This window comes from Amblyomma americanum, chromosome 7 (assembly GCF_052857255.1).
Source record: "Amblyomma americanum isolate KBUSLIRL-KWMA chromosome 7, ASM5285725v1, whole genome shotgun sequence".
Taxonomy (NCBI): domain Eukaryota; kingdom Metazoa; phylum Arthropoda; class Arachnida; order Ixodida; family Ixodidae; genus Amblyomma; species Amblyomma americanum.
The window spans coordinates 45,347,996-45,368,275 of NC_135503.1; the positions used below are offsets into that span (position 1 = coordinate 45,347,996).

Sequence of the window (20,280 nt, forward strand, 5' to 3'; positions counted from 1 at the left end):
AAAGGATCCTCGCTCAGGCCAGCATCTTTTTTCTTTGTAAATAAATCCCCCTCTTTGGCAGAAAGCGTAGAAAGAATAAAACTATGTGCCGCTGGCTGTAAACAAACAAATAAGTAGAAAACGTGCGCAAAAGGGAATATCGCTGCAAAATTTGACACATGCGACAGTTTCCAGATGATTAATGCTGTTTCTTATGCAAGGTCTTTACGCGAGGACAGTACCTGTCAGAAGAAATATAATCAAATTTCGTTCTTTCTAGGAGCAAGGAAATTGCATCAATGGCCATACCAATGACCTGGCGACTTTGAGTACTGTACATGGTGGCGAGGATAGAAGGACTGCGGCGTGTCAAGGGCGTGAAAGGGGGAAGGCCGCGGACTTGAAGTCTGTCATGGCTGTGTGACTGCGTCACGGTGCCCGGCTGTATACGGGAATGGGCCGCTGGTATCTGCTTTTTATGTGAGGTACTTAAACAACTTAAAAAGCTGCTCCTGAGAATTTGTCTGAAAAAAGTATCAAGGACAGGGACAGAAAAACAAGAAACCAGAAAACCAAAACTATAGCAGTTACCAACCAAAACTGTAGCTCTTTACCCTCGCACAGGATAACTACATTTCTTGACACAACAATGCGCAATGATATTTCTAGAGGCTTTTCTGAGAAAATTTTTTTCGCGTTGTGGTGTGTTACGGCGCTCCTGGCGTCATACAAGGCCTCAGTCGAAGTTTTTTTTTTAGTACTTAAAGAAAGCGGTGAATCTTCATATGGACCTTTGCAGAGATCTTCTATACACCTTCTCCTCTTTGAAAATGAATGGGAGGTGCCAGGCGCGTGCCGAGTGGAACGTTTAAGGCACTGGAGCAGAACGGACGTGTTGTTGTTTTCTGACGGCCGCCGCTCATCGAATCTGAAGCCAGCTGAAATAAGTATAGCGCCGCGTCAAGCGCCAACGCCATCGTGTATTTCTTTAACAAGGTGAAACGTTGGGCTGGTTGGGGCATGATCTTGTGGCGGGAGCAGCGCGGCACAAGAAAAAGAAGAGAGAGGTACATTTTTAATGCACGTTCGTCGAATATATACATCTCGCTCGTACAAGATGGAAAGGACCGAAGCATTAAAAATACATAAGATGTAAACGTGGTAAAAGATTAAGACAACACAGGCAGATAATAAATTTCGCTGTCACGAAGCCCTATCGAAGGTATGCTGACGCATACGTCGCTCTTTTGTCGGATGTTGAAGGCTTCTTCAATCTCCCTAGACCGTTGATCAAAATATGACGTGATGACCATTGTGTTGCTAAGCTGCGGAGCACATTCATACTCTCTGCAATCTGGTTGTTAGTCAGCGTCGTGTCCCGCCTCTCTCTTCTTGGTCTCGTGCTGCGCTGCTCCCGCCACAAGATGTATTTATTCATTTCGATTGTGATAAAAATGACCTTGCGTTGAGAAATTAACTCCCAAAATGATAATCGAGAATTCTTCGTTTGGCATGTTCATAAATATTATAAGTGCGCCGATATTTTATGTTTTGGAAAGCTTATAGTCGGCTATAAACAGCAAAAAAACTAGCTGAGAATATCGAATCGAATATCGACTGTCTATTCAGTGTGAAAAAATGAAAAAATATAAAAACAGGCAGACTTTATTATTATTTTTTTTTCATAATTGAATGTGATCTTTTCAATAGAAAAGAGCACATTCACCACACCAGCGTCATGTAAAACATATGATGTGCATAGAAACGCTTGACCAGAAAGCTTAAGAGTATGGAATCTATAATGCGGTGATACAGTATGAGTGTCAAAATTACACCACTGAATTGACGCATAACAAGGCAACTAAAATAAAACATTAACATGAGGGGTAACCATAATGAACAATAGAACCTGCCTAATTCAGACTTCAAGGGACCGGACGAATTCTCCGAATTATCCGAATTCGTGTTGTTGTTTTTCTTGGAATAGGAAATGGCGCACTAACTGTCTCAGTTAGGATAATAAGTACACCCCCCCCCCCCCCCCACCTCCGCCCTTCCACCAAAAATGAGACTCAAAGCAGGGGTGTAGCTTCATGAAAATGCTAAACCACGCTAACAGCGAACAGCGTAGACTAGTGCGCAGTTTCGGCGAAAACGTAAGAACAACGTGAACATAATCGAGGGGAACGCATATTAGAGCCGGGAGGGCAGAAATAACCAGCGACAAACAAGTCGGCGCGCAGCTGGATTCAGTTGGGAGGCTGATATGCGCTGCCGACAGACGACGTGGCCGCGGGCTGGCGGCGAAAAAGCGTTTAAAGATTGAAGTACCAAACAGGTTTTCTTGTGCTTCGGAAGGGGGGGGGGGGGGGTGACTTTGACGTCGACGACTTATACCCCTGTCACACGGCCAGTTTCAATCACCCTCGAGTCGAGGGTCTTCGAGATTCTCAATCGCCATCGAACTCGTCGCTGCTACACGGCAAATCTCAATGGCCATTGAAATGGTTCTCGTGTCTTACGCCACGGATGTGTGGCGCCACAATCGCTACTTTGGATTTTGCAGAAATAACAAAAATATTTGATAAATGTATACTAAATGCTGAAATACACGCATACGCGAAAGTCGTTCAAAACCCTTTTAATTGCACGTACGCGACGGACATGTGCAGACACTGCTGTAGCCACTCTCATACAAGACGAGCCAAAACCAAGCCAGTCCAACTGCATCGGAGCGCTGCTTCGTCAGGCTTAAGACCTGGGAAATTGCTATGATATCTGAAAAACAAGAGCTATTTGTCTCTTGAAACTTTATACGAGGGTAAGAATGGGCAAATCGAAGGCGAATACAACAGCTTAGAACACGATATTGCTTTGAGGCATTAGCGACGAAGCTGTTATCGCTGTGAAGCGGGCGGGCAGGGTGCCGCCATGTTGTCAACGTTAAATACGCAAGCAACGCAAATACTGCAACGCAAAATTAATGCGCTTAATGCGCTTAAAACCAGTCTAATATAATTTTAGAATAATTTTACAGACTGCTTGCATTAAATTTTGTGCGAGTAATGTTTGTTCATGTTTTTGCACCGTGAATGTGTCGTGTACGAAAGTGCGCTTGGCGCCGCTCGAAGCAACGCTAGCAACCTTGGGCAGCGCTCGAAGGCCCTCGAAATCTCGATGGAGTTCTGCGCTACTCCGTTGACTCGATAGGCTATTGACTCGATCGCCATTGAAACTGCCCGTGTGGCAGCGCTCGATCGCCTTTGAGTCGACAGACTATCGGTTCGAGGGCCCTCGAAATGCCCGTGTGACAGGGGTATTACCTCGAGACAACAACGCTGATAGAAGACGCTTAGTCAGGCGCTTGAGAAACGGAGAGAGTTCCCTCTCAGCTCCCACTCTTCTTCTTCCATCGCGTTCCGCTGGGCACCTGGGGTACAACCGGACGTGTATACCATGTCCACCGCTATGATTGAGTGGGGCGCTGGTGAGCTTTCAAGTTTATGGTATGAGTTATATCTCTGTTTCTGAAAGCATATGGCCAGAAAGCACCCACGTAGCTCAATTGGTAGAGTAGCATGTGCGATATGTGGAATTTATGGGTTCGGCTCCCACATATATAGTGTGGGGTTGTCTTTTCTTTTACTTGCTTAAAAAAAATTGTCAGTGGCTTAGCTCGGCTATGCCAGGATATACGTAGCGAAAACTAAGGCATAGCTTGGATAGCCTTGGTTAATCTTGATTGCAAGTCCAGGTTAGTCTGGTTGTCTGGCTAGTTGTCACGTGGTTCGTCACGCGGTTGGTCACGTGGTTGGTCACGTGGTTGGTCGCCTGGTGTGGTGCGACCACGGTGGGAATGCGAGCACGGCGAAACTGCGAGTTCGTGGCCAATGCAGCTTTCGTTGCAATTACCTTCCGACTGAAATGATTATGCACTTGATTTCTTTCACTAACCAGCACTCAAAGAAGAGTATTCTCCTTTGCTTTCGTTGTTTTCAGAGGTCGTTGACTTCTTTGGTACGCTAAGCTTATTAAAGTATTCTGTTCTTCATTGCTCGAGTTCTAGCGATTTATTGCAAATTATAAAAGTGCCGTTTATTAGCCGGGTAATTTGCACAAATCATGAATGCCCTATTGTCCCGAATGCCCCAAGACCCGAGAAGCATCTATGCTGTGTGAAATAAATTAATCTCGTAATTTCAAGTGTTGCAACTTACTAAAGACTCTGCTTGGAAGTATTGAATTTTCGAAAAATATGCGCTAGAAATTAACTGAATTTTTATTTTTAAGGATCAATATTGTTCAGAACTCCGCAAACCGCTTTCATGGAAGTTTTTCATTTTGTGTGAAACGAACCTCAGGCACTGTTACCTTAGAATTTTAGAAATTGTTTGCACAGTTCATCAAATGTCCTTAAAGGCATTGAAGTGGATTAATAATTCCTCATTATTCGGAAATAAGGCTTCCATATTTTGTAAAAATATGTCGCATAAGTGCTTCACTGACAGTCAGGTCCCTGTTCTTGGAAATTGCAGACTCATGTAACCTTTTTACACAAGTAAAGGCAGGAGAAATGTGCCGCAGTCGTGAATGCGCCGACATTGAAAATTTATGTGGTGTAATTCGCTTTAGAAGCATAAGCCGTTTTTCATATTGTTAACATTTTCGGGATGTGCAAATGATATGCTGACATTAAGCTCTATCTCATCCACTCAAATCATTCTCTGGCTTCAAGAGATGAACAAGGCAGAGCAACTGGCACGCCTGCTTTTGACCCTCCCTGATATGTAAGAGCCAAATAATTGACAAAAGATTTCACCGCGCCTTCGTATGAATATAAATGATCAACCAAAACCAAAGCCAAAAGCTCTTCTAACGCATTTCGAGCTTGTCTTCCCTGTTAATTGGAGGCGCCGTCAAGTAGGTCACTATGAAGGCTCGAGCAATGTGGTGGCTCATCCTCGCGGCATTTTTTGTCGCCTCAGAGTAAGTAGAATGCTTCACCGCGCACAAATTGCAATGACTGAGTGGAAACAAGTACGCCCTTCTATTCCAATATCATCAGAGAGTAACCTTTAACGCTTTTACTTTTAGGTGTGGACTTCCCCCCAGACCTGGAAGTCCGGAGAGGCACACTTGCAAAGCAAATGTAATGTGATCTTTTCTTCCTTGCGATAGGGTTCACAAAATAATCTACAAAAATTTGTATTTCGTCTGTAAAATTTGTAGTTTTTCTCATAAATTCCATCGGCAAATTGCTTTGGTCTTCTGCGCAGAGGTTGGCTGAAGGCTTTAGATTAGTGTGTTGGCAACTAAGAATATGACAGGCCAGTAGGTTGGTCAAACGTTAAGTGGAAGCCTCCAAGGTGGAGTAAATTTGTTATAAGGGAGTAATTACCCATTGGCATCCACCCAAGCGCAGCCGTACGGCTACAAAGGAAAGCTACAACTTCCTCAGAATTCTTCGCAGCTAAAGGAAAATTCGTCCTGGTCCAGTAGGTTGCTGTAATCGTCCAGCTAATAAGTGGAATCATTTTAAATGACTTCATTTCAACCGTCCTTGTGGCTTCTTATTTATTCATAATCACTGATGTTTTATCACCACGCGACAGTGCTAAGTGTCCGTCTAACTAGAACACTTTTACTCATCATGAAACTTTTCGTAACGATATTGAGGGCTTTCTACGCTGCCAGCAGCGACATTATAGCGGCGCTATCGGCGCCGTCTTAGGGCACTTAGCAGACTGCCAGGAATGCTATGCCGACGTGAAAATAAGGAAGCGCGTATTCAGAGCGGGGTGTTCACAAACTTAATGTATGAAGTGCGTCACTAGGCGACCATCTTTAAAAGAAAAAGGGCGCGGTGCCGCACAAGTATCGTCACATCATGCATGTTCTATAGGGAAGGATGGAAAGGCTGGCCCTATTTTTTTTATTAACTTTCATATGTCCGGCTAATACCACTGTGCATTGAAAACAAACCTAAGTTATAGGGATATGACCGACATGCGAATGCGGTTTGTAGCATGCGTGTTTGCTGCGAACACCTTTAAGAAGTGAAAATTAATTTCTTCAAACAAGTAGTAAATGATAGTCGCGTAAGTGACTACGTAGTTGCTAAAAACTGAACAGAACAAGTAGCTGCGCAAAAGCTTGGCCGATTCAAGCTAGTTACAAACGTTCTTTTTTAAGCGCCCGCACAATGCTGCAAGCAGGCACCACTGACCACACAATGAAAAAAAAAACATAAAGCATGGTGGCAAATGTTTCCGACGGTCGTGCCCCGATTAATCAAATCCTGACTAGTATTGAAAAAATACCAGTGCTATAGAGACGGAAAGCATCACACGTGCGCTCAGGGCTGGGGACCGCTGCACTTTCTCGCCACGTAGATTTATCGCAGATGTTGCTTACGTAGTGGTTCTCTAGATCAGGTCTATGTAGGCACGTTTCTCAGCTGCGACGTCTGCCACAGAACGCCAGCTCCGGCGCTACTCCGATGCCCTTAGTAAGCCCTTAGTGTGTCAGGGGTGCCCCTAGCGGCAGCTCCTGTCCCCATATCAAAGTTAAGGCGTAGCCTCTAGTCTAACTACCTTGGCTGCACTGGGTAGCAGCAAAATCTTTTTTTTTTTCAGGAAACTGGCGTAAATTAGCACACGATTCTCATGCTTCCCACGATCACCTCTAAATTTTCTAGCCCAATAGTGCGTCGAAAGCTTGTCTTATTCAAGTCATTGTTCAGGAACATCGGTACACTTCGGCAATAAGGAACAACAACTGGACTAAAACAGCTCTGAGGATGAGGATGAGAGGGACCGACGAAGTGAGAATGAGGGCGATTAAGGACCTGGAAATTTTATACAATTAGTGTAAGCGTGACGGACGATGGATTTATTGGCTAAGGTGGGGGAGCGAAGGCAAAAATGAAGGCATTTGCCCACACCTGCTTGCTTTACGTCTGAAATGTCACAGGGAGCGACTAGGATGAGAAAGATGGCGCGGAGAAAGTGCCCGCGTAATGTGCGAGAACTTGCTAATAAGCGCTGCTACGTCTCACGATGGGCCACTAGACTTGCTAATAAGCAATATGGGCCACTAGACGCGCACTGGTAAGAAACATGCGATTGTGGTGCTGCGCGGTGATGTTTTTCTAAGCTCAGCGGCAGAAAGCAGCTTATGGCAACTCCGGCCTGAAAAAGTTCCGTCGGAACCGTCCCCTTCCACGCACAGCTCAACACCGCTACGGCTCAGCATTTCCTCAACACAGCTGCTCGGCAGGATCGGCCTGCCATTCCTGTACGGTATGGCGCCTAACGGCTAGTCTAAGAATGGAGGTCGAGGCTGCATCGATGAGCATTGTCTCATACCCTACCGTACGGCCATTCAGTGTCTTGTCTCCGTATTTTGTCTCCTACCGGGATTCCTTCCAACCACCTGAATGTAGTACAAGTCCATTTAGCGAATTCTGCGCCCTTTTCCCATCACAGCGACGGTGTAAGCAATGCTCGGGCAGTGTTTTCCGGGATTGTAGCTGCTGTAAAATTTTTCAAACAAATTAACTCAGTCAAAAGACGCTCACACAGCGATCAAGTACTAGCAGTGTATTAAGAAGAAGAAGAAGAAGAAGAAGAAGAAGAAGAAGAAGAAGAAGAAGAAGAAGAAGAAGAAGAAGAAGAAGAAGAAGAAGAAGAAGAAGAAGAAGAAGAAGAAGAAGAAGAAGAAGAAGAAGAAGAAGAAGAAGAAGAAGAAGAAGTTTATTCACATCACATTACATGATGCAGGAAGCCTCCAGAAAAAGCTGCCAGAAGCCAGCTTGACAGGGCCGCAGGCCCCCTTTCATTGGCAGTTTGCGGAATGTCGTAAAAAAAAGTTTATACACAGCATATTTTATCACAACATGTAAAGAAAAAAAAGTGAAAAATACAACATATTACAAGAAAAACGCTAAAACATATATACTGTTACCACATTTCAGTGTAACACGTGCTCACATTTTTAATACATTGATGGGGAAATATTATAGACACAAAATCTCGTTTTACTTCGTTTTGAAAAGATCGCGCAGTGCTTTGAAAGTTATATTGTCGAGTTGGATATTTTTAGCTTGCAAACTGTTTAGTAATCGGGGTAACTTGTTTTGCAGCATTTGTAGACCGCATGTAGTTCTACTTGTGTTAACCTTCCATGGTTCAAACTGACGCGTCTGGTATGAATCTACATTCTTTTCTAGCTGAGCTATGTTCTTAGTAGTACAATTGTTACATTTAGTTTCTTGTTTGAACAACTTGCAAAGCCGGTAGTCATAGGATTTTGTTACTGGAATTACATTGTATTTCTTAAATAATTCATGTGTGTGGTAGTGCATTGGTACGTTTTCGACAGCTCTTAAAAACTTTTTTTGGAGAATGAGCACTCTGTCTATATTAGATTTAGTAGTCGATGCCCACACCAAGTGACAATAATTAAGTCTAGGGGAGAAAAGACCATTATAAATCAGCATCAGAATGTGGCGAGGGAATACATGGCGATTTCGCGAAACAATGCCTACTATTTGTGATAGTTTTTTTGTAATATAATCTATGTGGGCATCCCATGACATTGTGTTTTGAAAAATGACACCCAGAGTTTTAAAACTAGACACAATCTCTACAGGAGTTGACCGTAGTGTAATTGTGTGTCTATGTTTTTGTTCCTAGTATGATACAAAACTGCTTTAGTTTTATCAGCATTAATCTTCAAGCTATTTTTTTGGGTCCATTCATCAAGCTTAGCAAGCGCTACATTTGCTGCAGCTATTAGCTGATCACTTGATTCTCCTGTGAAAAACACGCTTGTATCATCCGCATAATTCATAAAAGTAGCGGATGGAGCGATACCGTAAACATCGTTCACGTACAAATTGAACAAAAAGGGGCCCAGGATGCTGCCTTGCGGCACACCCTGGGAAACATGAAGTGCATCTGATAAAGAATCACCAATGGCTACAATTTGGGTACGCGGTTTAAGGTAGGATTCCATAAGAACACCGGCCTTTCCGCGAATGCCATAATGTTCTAACTTCCTAATAAGTATTGCGTGGCTGATAGTGTCGAATGCTTTCGAGAAGTCAACGTAAAGGCCCAAGACTAGCTTACCTTTCTCCAAACCGCTTAAAATGTGTTCTTTCTGCGTCAAGAGAGCAAGTTCAGTGCTAAATCCTTTGCGGAAACCGAACTGGCTACTAGCTAGCAATTTGTGTTTTTCTTGAAATGCTGTCAATCGGTTTAAAACAGCTTTTTCAAAGACTTTGGAAAAGACCGGGAGAATTGATATGGGCCGATAATTTCCCATATCATTTTTGTCACCTTTCTTATATAGCACGCTTACTCGAGCGACCTGCATTTTGGGCGGAAATATGGGCGGAAATATAGAGGAAATACGTTATCCAAAAGCAAGCTTTCCTGTAAGGTGTGGGGGTTGACTTGGGGAGATAAGTACGTTCTCCCCACTCAATCGCGGCTGACACGGTTCAAAGCCGCCCGGACCCCACCCCGTGATCGCGTACGCTACCGAGCGCTCGCCGACCACGGCGGGCCTTGCTCTGGGGGAACAAAGGAACGACACATTGGCTGACACAAACAGGCATTTATTGCTACAGAAACAATAACGCCAGCTAGCAACAAGGTACGCTAATGAATCGAGGACGTCCGACTCACCAGCAAGGTTCCGAGCGAATGTTCACCCGCGCTAGGGCAAGGGATATCTACTCCGAAGGCCGGACGGGACGAGTACGGGAGCCTGTTTCCCCGTCGCTTCCTCGCCCCGCCGGCGAGAGAGCGGAGCCGCGAGCGACACGTCCGCCCGCGCCGACGATCGCAGCCGAAGCCCCCTCTACCGCGCGCGGGCTTTGGCAGTCTCCCGCGCAGCGATGCTGGCGCCCTCTCTTGCCAGTTAATGTAACTGAACAGGATAGATAAGCGGGCGAGTTGGTGATACATAATGCAAAAAAACAGCGCGAACAAACGGGGACTAGACGAAGAATGCACAGGAACAAGCGCTGACTCTCAACTAAAGTTTAATCACAGGAAGCACACTTATAAAAGGAAACAGAAAACGAAAAAAACACAAAATCAGAACGCATGTGTTACTATGTGATGTCCAGATATGCAACCTCACAGTCACGCAGGAGCAGGGATGGTTGGCTGACACATAATCTTGCTTTCTTTGTCATGTTATACGCCTCGATAATTTCCCTGGTCAACTGGTCGGGGTGTTTGTACAAAATGTCAGTAAAATGCAAGGACGGAAAACATGATTGACACTCTCGGCAATGATCAACTATCAACTCATTAGAATCTAATCGCTCCACTAATCTAGTTGATCAACTCATTAGAATCTAATCGCTCCACTAATCTAGTTGATCATTGCCGAGAGTGTCAATCATGTTTTCCGTCCTTGCATTTTACTGACATTTTGTACAAACACCCCGACCAGTTGACCAGGGAAATTATCGAGGCGTATAACATGACAAAGAAACCAAGATTATGTGTCAGCCAACCATCCCTGCTCCTGCGTGACTGTGAGGTTGCATATCTGGACATCACATAGTAACACATGCGTTCTGATTTTGTGTTTTTTTCGTTTTCTGTTTCCTTTTATAAGTGTGCTTCCTGTGATTAAACTTTAGTTGAGAGTCAGCGCTTGTTCCTGTGCATTCTTCGTCTAGTCCCCGTTTGTTCGCGCTGTTTTTTTGCATAATGTAACTGACAAGGGAATGCGCTCAGCATCGAGGTGAGACTGCCGCTGCACGGTGCCTCGCGGGAAAGCAAACTGAGGGGGCTGCAGGGCAGGTCCCCACATCCCCCCAACCTTAAATAGACCCAAGCGCCTGAAAGTACATGCTGTGGAGAAGTCTCCTGGTCTTCATGTTCTTGAGGCACGTCTTGCAGCGGAGGTCACGCCGACAGCGTCCACGCAGACTTCCGTGGTATTCCGAAGGCGGCGTGAAGGTCTCCGCTGGGACGACTCGCATGGCCCGCGGACTACCGTGTCTGCAGGCCCGTGAATCGAAGGCCGGTGGGAAAACTGCAGGCCAGGATCCTGCAGTAGTCGCCAGGGCAGCAGCAGCCGGAGGTGACTGCTGACTGGTCTCGCCACAGCTGCCCCGGATGGATGCGGCGAACAGGATACAGACCGCTCCGTCGCAGCAGGTGGCAGCAAGACGATGTGCACCGGACAGCAAGCCTGGGTGGCTCCACCGGATCTGCAAAATCCGCCTTTTTCATTTTCCTGTGCTGCCACCTCACGTACAACGCTGGAAGCTCACTGGTAGGGTACTGCGCGCCCAGCCGGGCTGGACTGAGTGCCGCTCCGGAGCACGTTTTGTTGGAATCTGTCGACGATGGCGTGTCCTGGGCAGCACCTGGTACCTGGAGGATTTCTAGGATTGTCTGATGGCTGGGTGCGAAGTCCGAGGCAGGCTGCAGTGCCCACCGAAGAGCAAATTCTTCATTATCTCCGATCATCTGGCATGCGATGCGAACACCAGCTGAGCAAGGGCCGCCGCTTCAGAGATGAAGGCTACATTCGGAACGTAATGTTCAATGAAATATCCCCGATCAGTGAGGTTGGCGTTTTCCGCTGTATATGCCTGCCATTCATGAAATATGGATACTACATCGTGCACGCCGTAGTACAGAAAACGACTGGGGACAACGGTTTTCACAAGCAATCGTTGTGCTCAAGCGCTGCAGAATAGCTACACGAGCTATTAAAGAAGAAGCGTACTCGCAACAAAGCAGCTCTGCTAGCATTTCACTGTATTTTTCCCACAGCACACCGCTGCATAGGTTAAACAAGCATGCGCGTCCATAAAGATGAGCGCGAGAGGCGCACATTGATCTATTCCGGCGATACCACGCAGAGGTCTTCATCATGGATATGATTCGAACACACGCATAACGCACCTTCTTCTTCTTCTGCCTCTTAATACATGGCACATACCCACACGGGGGGATTGGAAAGGGTGTAGTGGCATAAACAAGGAAATTTCCGCAGGAGATTATGACAAAATTTTAGCTCCATGCGTGAATGATCTCGTAGCACCTTTTTCGTGTCCCGCTCCATCGCGCGTTTAAAGCGGCTCACAGCACTTGCCCATTGGGGCTTCTTGCTTGAGAAAGCAAAGAGCGTCGGAACGAAGTCTGGGTGCCGCGGCTACATTCGAGGATTTCCTGCCCATGAATAAAACACTTCGAGATAGACTGCACATGCATTTAACCACAGTACATCGTTCGTACCTGTCACAAAGTGATTCCCGCACAGTCTTGACGTGCTTGACGGTGCCCAAGGGCGGTCACGATCGTCGAACCGGCGAACTGCTTTTATCCACGCTTCGCATCGAAGGCTGTCCCGGGAAGCGCTCGGAAAGCGAAAAATCCGAGTTTGCTTCCCTTTACATATTGGGCATTACAGCCGTATGCAACACATTTCGTAGGTATCGCCAAATGCGTCGCGCTTAACGCCCGACGGCTGCAGCAACGCACCCCGCGTAAGAAGCCGGTTTGTTTACACTTCCACGGCCGGTCTCGAGTGGAGCACGCGACCCTTCCAATATGTTTCGCGACATCGCAGCCAGGGCATGGGCGCATGCGCAGTCGCGTCGTGAAAAAGGCGGATTGCCGAAACGCTCTCGGCGTGCCTTAAACGTAGGTCACGGGAGGGGAAACAGCATCCGCAAGGGCCTCGTGGCACAATGCCTAAGTCGCTAGCAAAACGTGTCGGCGGCTGTGCAAACGCAAAGTTCGAGTGAACAAAGCCCATTCTTGAGTTGAACGAGACTGCTCAGTTCGTGCGAGGTTACAAAAAAAAACGGGCGGGCAGCAAAGTGCGCCCCCTCTCAACGACACGGTCCGGTGGTCGTGTCTCTCTTAACGTGGTGCAGGCAGCTCCGAAAAGCCTCAGGCCTAACTACCACTCCGACAACGACCGTGACCACAACAAAGACCCGAAACGGGTTATGTGCCCGCAGCCGCGAGGAGACGTCAGCTTTGTGGGTGGTCCTACCCCGCTCACTGCACAAAGCAGCTTCTGAGCGGTCGGCGCCCACCGTATCGGACGGTGTCGGAGCGCCCGGTGCCGAGCTGCAATACCAGCGAGCTCGTAGCGGCACCCGTGGCCCCAGGCCACCCGGCTCCCAGAGTCGAAAAAGAGACAGTAGAGAAAATATATACAGAAACTCGGAGCACACACGCGGCTTCCGTACTCACTCGCTTTGGGCGCGGCGACTCCGCGGGCGCTAGGCCTCGCGCTCCCTCGATGCGGACCAAGTGATTCTCATGAAGAAACTCCAGGGAAATCTTAATTAAAAATGTGCTGAGCATGTCGAAAAGTTAAACATGCTGCAGCGCAATACACCTCGCACTCAAGAAAGCATGCCGCAGGTCCTAGCGATCAAAATTCACACTAGGCCTAGCACTTGTCCAGTCCGGACAAAGAGCGTTCCTCGAACCGAACCGACAGTCGTCCAATGTTCCAAGAGCAGGCCCCACATTGGGCTGCCAGATGTAGGGTTGAATGGGGAGATAAATACGTTCTCCCCACTCAATCGCGGCTGACACGGTTCAAAGCCGCCCGGACCCCACCCCGTGATCGCGTACGCTACCGAGCGCACGCCAACCACGGCGGGCCTTGTTCTGAGGGAACAAAGGAACGACACATTGGCTGACACAAACAGGCATTTATTGCTACAGAAACAATAACGCCAGCTAGCAACAAGGTACGCTAATGAATCGAGGTCGTCCGACTCACCAGCAAGGTTCCGAGCGAATGTTCGCCCGCGCTAGGGCAAGGAATATATACTCCAAAGGCCGGACGGGACGAGTACGGGAGCCTGTCTCCCCGTCGGTTCCGCGCCCCGCCGGCGAAGAGCGGAGCCGCGAGCGACACGTCCGGTCGCACCGACGATCCTAGCCGAAGTCCCCCATGCCCCCCTCCCGCGCGCGGGCTTTGGCAGTCTCCCGCGCAGCGATGCTGACGCCATCTCTTGCCAGTTAATGTAACTGACAAGGGAATGCGCTCAGCCTCGAGGGGAGACTGCCGCTGCACGGTGCCTCGCGGGAAAGCAAACTCAGGGGGCTGCAGGGCAGGTCCCCACAAAGGCAAGCTGACAGAGCAGCGCTCCGAGGACCGGAAACAGCAGGATGCGAAAGGAAAGGACACGGGGCACGAAAACAGCATGAAAAGCGAGTAATAATAATAATAATAATAATAATTGGTTTTTTGGGGAAGGAAATTGCGCAGTATCTGTCTCATATATCTTTGGACACCTGAACCGCGCCGTAAGGGAAGGGATAAAGGAGGGAGTGAAAGAAGAAAGGAAGAATAGGTGCCGTAGTGGAGGGCTCCAGCATAATTTCGACCACCTGTGGATCTTTAACGTGCACTGACATCGCACAGCACACGGGCGCCTTAGCGTTTTTCCTCCATAAAAACGCAGCCGCCGCGGTCGGGTTCGAACCCGGGAACTCCGGATCAGTAGTCGATCGCCCTAACCACTGAGCCACCGCGGCGGGGCATGAAAAGCGAGAAATACGAAAAATAAGCCAAAAGTGAAATACATTTGCACTATGGTGGGTAAAGAGGAAATTCCACGATGGCAGCTAGGCAGTGCTACAAGTGTGATGAAAACAGAATCAGTAAAGGAAGCAACACCCTGCACGTCATACCACTTCCAACTCCCTCCTCCTCTTCAACTCCTGCGAAGGGGTTGTCCCTGGTACTTTTTAGTTCTTTATTTAGTCTGTTCCGAAAAATTCGGTAGACAATTTGAATACATAACCCATTTCTGGGTTGAGCAGCATGGCAAACTCAGAAGTTTCTTTTACGTATGAAATTGTAATACATGAATGAAAGCCGCTGCAATATTCTTCGGAAAGTAAACCCACTTGCACGATACTGGCAAAAGCAACCTAGCTATGCAAGCAGGAAAACTGGGGAATTAAGATGGTTTTCCCGCTAGCTTTTCACAGCGGATACGCGCCGCAAGTTGTTCATGCATTTTTTTTTTTGGTCTTGGTCTGCTCGAGAAATATAAGGCTGCCAAAACAAGCACTGCGTGCTGTTTTATCCATGTGATCAATGTGGTTTTATTTCATCCATTCATTCAGTGCCCACCCATGAGCTGGAGACACTGGTGCGGTCCGGGATGTATATGCCTCCGAAACAAAGTCAGGATTGGTGTGCTGTATTGCGTCGTCGCCCAGCGGCCTTGGCCTCATATGTTGGAATAAACATGTCAATCTGCTGTGTGCAGTACAATGCCTGTTAGTCTCTTTTAGAACAATAGCTGTGCTGGTGTTCTCGCATGGTAAACGGCGTTCGTGCCGTAGTATTTTGTTCATTGATACGTTTTCTCATGGTAGTGTCCATTTCACAAAACGGGTGCACTCACGTGTGGCGGTCGAGGGGAAGCGTTGAGGCTATCACTCGCCGCGCATCATCGGCCCAGAGGAGCACACAAGTTGGAGAGGTCGGTAATAATGCAGAAAGATAGGACTGGCACGCCAGAATTTTTCGGCATCACTTTTGCGTTCGCACTGCCATGTCCAACATTCTCGGACAAAAATTTTGAGTATTCAAAAATTGTAAGATACTCTTATCGGTATATTGAAAGTAATGGCATTATCTTCTGTCGTAACACTACGCAGGTCGCACGATACGTATGTTCTTTGACGGTCACTCGCTCTGTTCACCGTCCCGATTGCGTAATGACGTGGCCTCCCATGGTGCGGTTTTGTGGGCCGTCCCAAGCGGTCGTGACTATCCTCAGCTGCGCGGCGAGTGTTCCTTTCATCCCCGAATTATCGGCTCCTGTGTCAAATGAGGCGACAACTTTCCGGCCCTCGATAGCCACTACCCGGTCAGATGTACTGCCGCTTGCGTTGCACGTCGTCCTCGGCGACGGGTCACGGCTTCATCGAGCACGTGATCGTGTCGAGGTCGAGTTGCTGTTTGTATGCGGCGGTCGCATCGTGGGTGCGGCGTCTTCATGCCGCGTGGTCGCTGGAGGATCTTTGTTGATTAGTCGATCTCCACAGGTTGCTTTCCTTAGTTTCCCTGCGGGGGCTAGGGGACCTTCCTCGGAGAGCCACGGAGTAGCTGCGGCCCGGTGATGCAAAGCGTGTGGTGGACGGCGGCGGGGAGCGGGACAGACGGCTTGACGGCACCTACTCCCCTCTGCGCAGGTATAGTCGTCGATTTCCCGTGGTCGTTGGCCGGGGAGCGGTCCTGGGCCGTCGATGGTGAACCTGCTCAGGCCGATGCGTCTGTCCGGGCAGAGCCGAAGTATGTGGCCAGCATAGCCACAGTGGAAGCACAGTGGGCGCTGGTCGGGAGTCCTACAGCCGCTGTGTCGCTCGTAAGGTGGTCGTCTAGGAGGCGTCGTTCTTGTAGAACTGATTCACGTCTAAGAGGGCGTGGGGGGGGGGGGGGGGGGGTCTCGTCGGGGCGTAGGACTCCGTAAAGTGGCGGCATAGGTCGGGGCTTCAGCTTCCGTTGATGTCGGCTGTGACCTGGGAGCGAAGCGCATGTTGCACTTCTTCATGGGTGATGTCCGTGAGCGAAGCCACCTTAGTTTACTGAGTTGGCGATGGGAGCAGGTGAAGGTGTTCCTGAACAATTTCGCGTATTAGATCTCGCAGGTTATTTCCGCTTGCGTCAAGAGTCTTCTCGACGGTAGAAGCTTCCATCACAATCATGGCGACAGTTTTTGGAGTATCCCGGATCAGTCCAACGAACAGTTGTTCCTTTACGCCACCCAATAGAAAGGTGAGCTTTTTTTTCTTATCACTGGACGGCGAGTAGCTGGCATGTCCGAAACAAGCCCTGAAAGTCGTGAAGGAGCCCGAGGTAGCTGACCCCGGGATAGGTTTTCCAGCCTCCGGCTGTCGGAGCCCCTTGCATTTGTAAGTGCTCGGGCACCCCGTGAGCGGGGCCGCACCACTGGGCAATCTAGGCGCTCCCCCTCTCCTGGCCAGGCAGGCCAGATATGGAGTCGAGATATATGAAGGATCAGAGCAAAAAAACTTGCTGTCCCCATTCCTATCCCAATTCCCATAGCCCGTTTATCCAACCCCTTCCGCTACTTCCCAGGGGAGTCTCCCCGGGCCCGCTCCCCCGGCTGTGGGTAGTAATGTAGCTTTTTACCCCCCCCCCCCCTCTCATTTTTTTCCATTTCCCCCACCTACGGGTGGCAAAATTATATCATTGCCTTCGGGACTTATCATTTATTTTCAGATTGGATTAAGCCTGTTGTACGTTAGTGGTGCAGGCAGGGGCTTATTATTTTTCATTCTTTCTAGGTTGTCCCAACCTAACAAATGTCATGCCAGGTTTGGCGCGCCTGGAAAGGCGTTTCATTTCTTCCACATACGCAGTCATGGTCTCGTTTGGGTGTTGAAATCATCGGTGCAGCAGAACATCCCCTGTTACTTTCCATACGACGCTAGTGAACGCTCCCTGCAGCTGCTTCTAGCGTGAGGGAAGGTTCATGGTTTTCAAACCATGTTGTGGCAGCGTTGTTAAATGCAAAGTAAACGGTACGAAGTTGGCGCTGCCGTTCCCCAGGGCGTTCAGCGCGGCCGCATGGTCGTACACGCCCAGCCAGTCTTCTATGTCTTCGCGCGGTTGTCCACAGAAAGTGGGTGGCCCACGGGGCTGGCGAAGCACCACGGGCGTCGACTGTGGAGCAGGGGTCCATCGTGGGAGGCATATAGCAGGACTGAAGTTCAGCACCTCTACCAGATGCCACGTATTGTGGTGACTGCAGTCCGGCGAGCAGGAAGGCAGCGAAAATGGCTTCCAAACAAAACTCCTCGTTTGTGCTGACTTGCGCCCGCAAAGAACTGAATTACTCGACGGCGGTGGCGTAGCAATAAGTGAGCTCGGCGGTCGTCAACGCCTGCCGCTCTCGGCCGCGCTCAGTATAAAGCTGGTAGCGAACTTTCGACATACGGCTTGAAAACTTATATCACAGCAGTCTAGAATCCGCTCCGCCTGGATGCGATCAATCGAGATAAATCTGGTCGTGTCTTGCATCACAAACAAAGCGATAAATACCTGTGCCGGCAGCTTCGAAGAATGAACAAACAGTACAAATATTTGCGGCAGTACTTTTTACCAAGTATGAAATAGGGTAATGAAAACACAAATTTTTTAGGTGGTCAATGCGATTGATGAGGTAGAGTATGCGTTACCATTAGTGTTCCCCAAAGATGGAGGAGCCGCTGCCGCTAACGGGTTCAGACCTTGCGAACAGGGAGTGCGATTCAGTCCGTCAATCGCCATGTGGCACGCCGTACCCCCTTCCACTATCCCCCACCAGTCGCCTCCCACCTTCTCTTCGTCTTCTCTCTCTCTAACCTATGATAGTGGAAGGGGATTCCCCTCTCCACTTCGCCATCTGTCAACCGAAGCTTCAGACGAACGAACACATATTGTAGCGACAGCTACACAACGCCAGCCCCTTCTCGAGGTCAGCGTGTCTGCGCGCTGAGCCGTGGCACCACCGCTCCGCCAGCTGTGCGCATGCGCGGAGTGACGTCATAGCCCGCAGCTGGTGTGCGCGCTGCGCGCCTCGCCGCCCGCCTCGTCAGTTGTGCGCATGCGCGGAGTGACGTCAGAGCAGGTACCTGGTGTGCGCGCCGTGCGCCTACATTACGCTAGAATTTCGGGCCTTCAGCATGGCGGCGCCGCGGCCACCGTGGCAGCTGCCGGCGGCGCGGCGCGCCGGCGAAACAGAGGGGAGGAGTGAGAGGGGGATAGAGTGAATCCACGTCCAGGGACGAAGATGAAGAAGGAGCGCCCAGTGAAACGCAGCGGCGGAAGACTGACTTTGCAATTCGACTGAGCGAGTTCCACTCGGCCAGCTGTAGCTACCGCGTCACTCCAGGTTTAACCAGAGCTAAACCAGAGCCATTTTTTCAAACATCATCATCAACCTGGGGGTTCTAATATCGTTACAATAAAAGCATTTAACAGGACCACTCCTCGCATACTTACAGCGCTGATTCGGGAAAGCCACCTTCAACGATGAGACAAAGGCGACGTATGACAAGTAGATACATTTCGCTGAATAGCGCAGTGAAGATACTGTAGAATGGCATTTTTTTCTGGTCGGGACCGCTGTTCATTGTTTATGGGGCTCTCCAGAGAAATGTCTTGTCTGCTCGTCTACGTCGCCCCTGCCTCACTGATCAATCTGGCCTACCCAAATGGAATCGCACCAACTATACCGAAAGCACGCCATTCTACAGAGCCTTGTAGGACCCCCATCCATGTTTGACCTACAATGATCGAAATTTTGCATGTTTTGTTCCGTCCTCAAAGTAAAGAACATGTGAACTAGGTCCCTAGCTGAGGGGGGGAAACGAATAAATAACTTACGTGCGCTGCAAAAATTCCACACCCTTAGCGATTCCGCTCGCCTATCCATTAACCGAGATTTTGCGCGTTGTGTTGCTCGCCAGGCGAAGTTATATTTTACAAACAGTCTTTTTTCTCGTGCCCGTGTTCCCATGACGAAGGAAGTCTGCCTGCAGCCAGTAAGCCTGATCGCAAGTTCTTCATGAATGCCATTAAGAGGCCGCTTTTGTCAGCCGGCACGATAAACTCTTCGAGTATCAAGCGGCAATTTCTTCGCTCTATTTAAGCTGGAGTTACCGCAGTGCCCGACATACGAAGTCTGCATCTGCTGCGTACTGATCAAAAGAGTAGATGGCTTTGCCGAAAATATTTCAAGCTACTGGCAGAGAAGTCGCTATCGAGTCAAGAAACAATTGTGGGGCAGTGTGGTGCGGTGGCTTGCAGGCACAACGACAGCGCCATCACGAAACATTGTAAAATGCCATGCATAGCTTAAATAGTACTGTCCCGATCCCTTTCTGCAGTACAAATAACGCCCCTAAAATTATTACAAGGGTGATATCGTAATAAATAAAATATGGTCGACTACCAACTCGGAAGTTAGAATGAGCGCTCGCCGCGATTAGGAATTCACGAGAGGTTTAGGATGAGGCCTACTTGGGAGCAACACATCGCTATGAGTTATCGTATTATTTTGGATGAGTGACGAACTAGTGAAGGCGCCTGTAATATACGTTCACTTATATCGCCTTCAAGTTCCGTGCTATGTGGCCTTTTCTTTTCATTAAAACATAGCCGTTCATGGCAACCTTTTTTCCCGTGATATAGAAAAAGAACACTCTAGGCGCGTGCTCTTGCAATCTTTTATTGAAGTTCAGCGCAACACCAGTTAACCTCGTG

General features: G+C 48.7%; 1 long non-coding RNA gene across 1 annotated transcript; it reads left to right on the forward strand.

Annotated features, from left to right (window-relative positions):
* Positions 1–4,810: 4,810 nt before the first annotated feature.
* LOC144097087 (uncharacterized) lies at positions 4,811–15,262 on the forward strand. The gene is made up of 3 exons (XR_013306903.1): positions 4,811–4,965; positions 5,074–5,128; positions 15,126–15,262. It is a non-coding gene; the product is annotated as an uncharacterized LOC144097087 (long non-coding RNA).
* Positions 15,263–20,280: the final 5,018 nt, after the last annotated feature.